Below are 6,000 nucleotides of genomic sequence, written 5' to 3'. Positions count from 1 at the left end.
TTACCTCCTGATGCTGTTTTGTACCTGAATAAGAGAATTACACATCCCCTCATGGAGTACTGTTGCCACATTTGGGCTGGAGCACCAGCCCTCCCACTCATCTTTACTTGATAGGCTCCAGAAACGCATAGTTAACCTGGTCGGTGCGGAGATGGGTTCAACCCTTCAACCGCTCTCTCACCTCGGTCAGTTTCCCCTCTTAGTTTGTTCGACAGATATTTTCATGACAAATGTTCTTCTGGACTTTCTGACTTGGTTCCTCCTGTAGGAGTGTTTGGACGCAAGACTCGGTTTTCCATCTCTGCACACCTATGAACTATCGCCAATCCAAAGGTCCAGAATGAAAGTCGATGCAGATCGTTTTATCCCTTGTGCTGTCTCGCTTTCACGAAGTCACGACCTATAATGTGCTTCCCATTATCCTACGATGTACTCAGCTCGAAGAGGAATGTAAATTCCTACTTCTCACATCTTTGAGGTTACATCGCATTTCACCCGACTTCTGCTACTTCCTGTGCCTTGAATGTTTTCCTGTTATTTTGTTTTGCTTCGTCTTTATTTTTATCTAACCTCCTCTTAGCCACTTACCGAGAGTGGCTTTATGCCTTGAGAGCGATTTCCATTTTTTAAAAAAGCATCTCATCAACTTCAGATTAACAGTGACAAAATTACTGCTTGCTTGTCAGTCGGTGGATATGCAGCTCTTCTTGGTGAGGTCAGTCATGTGCTGTGTTGCACGTCCGTTGGTGAGTCTACCACAAGTGCTGCATTTGAAGTAGTTGGCGTGGTTGCCGTCTCCTGTAGTTGTGGGAAGTTGTTGTTTGCACCGATATCTGTTGTGCAGCTGCTTCAGCTACTGGTCATCATGATGGCTTAACCCAGCCCATGATTGATTTCGCCGTATACCTCTGTAGTTAGCTCCAGTTTTCCACATGTCTAAATCGATGTGCAGAGCTTTCATATCCCGCTTACAGCACAATGTGGTCAAGTCATCTGAAAAAAAGGGAAGAGTGGGTTTTCCAGAGCTTCAGAAAACATTATTCATGTACTTTAGATGAGTAACAAATCTGTCATGAGTAGTCTTCTATGAGCTTATATTACGAATAAAAAACAACAACAACAACAACAAAAACAAGGGCCTATGACTGCCTATTGGTACTCCAGCCTTCACTGGGAGGGGAGAGAAAAGAATTCCATTGATAGCAATGAGTTTACTATGCAACAGGAGGAAGTCAGGAACCCAAGTGTGAAGGTGGCTTTGTTTGCCACAGACACAGCTTGGCAAGCAAAGTAGGTTGCCGGACTGTAATGAGTGCCAGAGGTATGTCCAGGGAAACTGTTCTGACCTCATGTTTGAGATTTAGGGCCTCCGACCGTTGCTGAGAGAGAAAGAAGTAGCAGCATGTGCACAGTTGACTGCCTGGGACGGAATCCAAACTGGTCAGAGATTAGGCTGTTTGAAAACAGGAGAGTTGACATTGGCAGCAATTTCATTGCTTCCCTTATAACTGGAAGTAGGCTTTCTGTCTTGCAGTTGAGAGGATATGTTTTTGCTCCTTTTGTGTGAGGCCTAAGTCACATTTGCTCTACGGCGAGGATACGGCGGCCGTACACCCTCTGAATTGACAGAAACGTGCGGCAGCCGCAGAGTTTCTGCGGTGGCCTCAGGGTGGCCCTACGCCGTTTGGCTATCTTTCACAGGTCGTAGGGGTCACCATGGAATTATAGTGCGGAGTTATAACTTTTTTCATTTCGACGTAGCAATTCGACAATCCGAAACAAAAGAACTGGTAAAAAAAAATAATAATAATTTACCCACTCGTTACCGTCCGTCTGACGCACGTTCGCCTTAGGGCCCCCTGCGGTCGCCTTGCGGGCACCTTGAGGCTACCTTGCGTCTGCCTTGAAAATGCTATGGCCGCCGCAGGGCCCCCTTAAGGTCACCGTGCGACATCAAATCAAAGACCGTACGGCAACCCCACGTTTTCGGTCTCCACAATTTCTAAGACCTAAGGCCTAAGTCACATTTGCTCTACGGCGAGGATACGGCGGCCGTACGTCCTCTGAATTGACAGAAACGTGCGGTGGCCGCAGAGTTTCTGAGGTGGCCTCAGGGTGGCCCTACGCCATTTGGCTATATTTTACAGGCCGTAGGGTCACCGTGGAATTATAACACGGAGTTATAACTTTTTTCATTTCCACGTTCGCCATAGCAATTCGACAAGCCGAAAAAAAAAACTGGTAAAAAAATTTTTTTTAGCCCATTCGTTACCGTCCGTCTTGCTGCACGTTCGCCTTTGGGCCCCCCTGCGGTCCCCCTGCGGTCGCCTTGCGGGCACCTTGCGTCTGCCTTGAAAATTCTATGGCCGCCGCAGGAACGCCCTAAGGTCACCGTGCGGCATCAAATCAAAGACCGTACGGCAACCCCACGTTTTCGGTCTCCACAATTTATAAATATGCTGTGCAGCTCCCCGAAAAATAAAAACATATGCGACTGCTACATTGTGTGACCGTGGAAATACTGCGGCCGCCGAATAATTGCTAGTGGCCGTAGATTTTGGAGACCCCACGGCCGCCGTGGCAAATGTGACCTAGGCCTGAATGAGAGTGATGTTCGATGTCTTACAGGCACGTGGGAGGCAGCCAAAGGAGCACAGGCTGAAGACAGCAGACAGAGAATAAGCAGGAGTAGCATTTGATAAGATGGGCACTGATACCGCTGATGTGTTCCTCCAACAAAGCCAAGAGAGGTAGTCAACCTCTCAGCTGTATTTCATACTTCAAACTAAAAAAAAATTCATTATAAATATTGTTACGGATTTTAGAATCCGGTCTGATGAATGCATCCACACATCCAGGTCCTCAGACAGTTATTTCCTTAAATGCATGTTCCGATTACCCCATCCCCATGTCTAATGGGATCTTAAATGTGATCCGTTGAGAAGGGTAAAGGATAGATCCCCTCTCTTATGGGAAGCTTTTTTCTTTACGACAGACACGTTCACACACATTTCTTTCACGCGCTCTGAAGCCCGCCCTCATATTTCCTCAGCAATAATCTTTCACGAGCTCTGAAGCCCGCCCTCGTTTTTCCTCAGCAGCATTCTTTTGCGAGCTCCGACGCCCGCCTTTTTTGAGAGCGCACGGGTCGTCATGGTAACCGTGCCTCAGTGTGGTGGGGTGAGCTTGGGGCGGACGGCACCCCAAAGAGACGCCCCGAAGATATAAAAAGATGTTCTGTAGAGAGAGACGTTTGGAGAGGAAAAGACGAAAGAGGGACGTTCTGAATCGAGAGAGACGTTCTGTGAGGAGATATGTTTTGAGAGTGGGGAAAAAAGTGAAAGCGATACGTTCTGAAGAGAAAGAGATACGTTCTGAAGAAGAAAGAGATACGTTCTGAGATAATAAAAAAGCATGAACGAAAGAGGTACGAGAGAGAAGCGAGCAAGAAGCGGGTGTAGGCGTGCAAAAGAGGAGAAGGAAGCGTGCGTGTGGGTGTCTGGCCAGCGTCAACAGCAAGACGGTTCATCCTGCCCAGAGCTTCAGCAAGCGAGCGTGTGAACTGGCGTTCAAGGCTGCCCCACGAGAGGCTGTACGACAAAGCTGGGTGCTGGCGACGGACGTGACACGCACGCACGCATTTCCTTCATTGGTCTAGCATTGTTCGAACTGAGATAGACTGGGAGGTAATCACCACAGATTTGACCAAAAAATCGTCGGCACGCACCAGCGGTTAAAACGCTCGGCCGCCATAATTAAAATCTAATCGGATAATATTGGTGCTTTGCCGAGGGCGCGCTCCCCGCTCAGGTAATCACGTGACCTCTAGTTAAAAGGAATAATTAGACGGTGGACACTGGAACTCGTGGTTGACTGGGTGGTGTTCGTGGTTTTAAAACAACCCACCATACCATAACGTTCATTGTGAGCGGTGGCCCCAGGTCCGGCTCTAATGAGGACAACCGGGGATTAATCCCCCTGGGTGACAAGCTGGTGTCTCTTTAACCGGCACCGCAACAATATTATCTGGAATATAACTAGAGAGTTCATAGAACATGACACCCCATGCAGTGTTACTTCAATTTTAATAAAATAATGATTTTAACAATCATTAAAGAAAATAAAATCAGAAAGTTTAGTGATATTGGAGTAATTCAGAAGCAGTCCCAAAGCAGTCCTGAATAACACCCTTTTTCACCACCACATTGAACCTTTATTTAAATCGAAGCAATGTACTGCAAAACTAGAGGTTTTTGTAATTTTTATGGCAGACGATCTGTGTTCTAAATTGGTGTTCAAATATATAATTAAATTTAAAACAAATAAAGATTGTAAAAGTGGATTGAATAAATTAATTCCGGAATTTACTGCCATTTTCCACAGTGTCGATTACATCACCCTATCTAACACATCACATAAGTTCTTCGTGCCTGTTGTATGTGTCCTGTTGTATGATGTACGAGTCTGTTGCCTGAGTCCTTAAAAACAGTAAGTTTCCTGTTTGGAATAATTTTTCAATCTTGTTTTACTGCCATGCAGGCAGACAGAGTAAAAATATTATCTCACTCCTCTCTGCGCATGTGCGATCAGGACAAATTCAGAGACAAAATACGGTTAGACAAAATATTTATCTTCCGTTTCATATTCCGATTCGTGGTCAAAATATAACATTCGATTTAAACAAGTTCTTCCTCGATCATAAACTGATAGACAGACAGACGGACGGACATGATCCAATTGCTTCACCCTGCTTTTCACTTTGTGTGAGCGGGGAAACAATGTCATCAAACAAAGATGTCATCTAACACCACCAGCCTCAGTGCCGTAGTGGTTCGAGCGTCCGCTCTTAGTCTCGGAGGTCAGCGGTTCAAATCCTGGCCGAGTTATACCAAAGACTTCAAAAAATGGTACATGCTGCTTCCTTGCTTGATGTTCAGCATTTAAAAGCATAAAGCATGGACAAACAACCATAGGTTGGTAATAATAGTGCAGGCTTTCATGAATCTAATGCATTGAAATTCTTTGTAAGGGAACTCATGTTATTATTATTATTGTCTTCCAAAGATTGTGCAGTTTTGAGCACAAAATCAGCTCATTTAAGAATGATATATAATGTAAAAACCAAAATTATTTTATTGATGATGAGTGAGATTTTGTGTTGTCTACAATTCATTATCAATTCGTTTGAACTGCTCGAAATCTGCCTTTTTTTGACACAGCACATGTTATTTCATATTGAAACATAAACTTCGGTTCCTACAAAGAGAGTTATAATCAGCCTAAGTCACAAACATATTTATTTTGGGGTCTGTTGAAACATTTCCTTTCTGGGCAGTTATGCATTGAATAAAACATTCACTCATACTTTTGAACAAACAACATGATTCACAGGAGCAAGTGCACAAAAATGCCTTTTCATTTTAAGATTTCTTGTCTGAGGGTCTCTTCAAATATTAATAACGAAGGTTTTCAAATACGGGTTTCCTTTAACTCATTTTCGATTCAGCAAGGAGATTTTGCACAGTGCTGCCATTTCAAGGGTTGTATCTTAGCGCTGATCCAAGTCCGACAAGATGGCATATGGGTAGTGCACTTACCTTTGAGCTGTCTAGTCAGGAATCCATTCTTAACCTGACTATAAACCATCGGAGTGGCATTCGGCAAAGGTCGATGTTGCATCAATGAGTGTGCCGCAACTCGGGTATACGTTAGTCTGTGAAATCTGTCTGCAAGCATTATCTGGTGCTGGAGATGCCAAGGTCTATTTTGATGAAGCGTAGGCAAGTTATCATGGCAACCTTGCTAAATTCAAAAGTCTTGCCCTAATGTGCAGGAAAACTGCATCAGCAGTGCAGGTGCACCTCAGTAATGATGCAACCAGCAGGCAAATATTTTTCATTGAATATCAGTCCAATATGCCTGTGATCAGGGTGAAGAGTGCCCATCCAAAAATGCCGGGCGGGCACTTATAGTCGATCACAATTTGTAGACTGGCATTAT

The 6,000-nt window shown here is 44.6% G+C and overlaps 1 protein-coding gene across 2 annotated transcripts in view; it reads right to left on the bottom strand.

Moving 5' to 3' along the window:
- The window catches only part of LOC147032005 (zinc finger SWIM domain-containing protein 6-like), a 195,566-nt gene that overhangs the window by 51,636 nt on the left and 137,930 nt on the right, over window positions 1-6,000 (bottom strand). The window lies entirely within an intron of this gene.

Source organism: Eptatretus burgeri, chromosome 2 (assembly GCF_056783735.1).
Source record: "Eptatretus burgeri isolate ZD-2024b chromosome 2, Ebu_testis_v1, whole genome shotgun sequence".
NCBI lineage: Eukaryota > Metazoa > Chordata > Myxini > Myxiniformes > Myxinidae > Eptatretus > Eptatretus burgeri.
The sequence above is the reverse complement of the archived record's forward strand: the minus strand, read 5'-3'. Positions and strand labels throughout refer to the sequence as shown.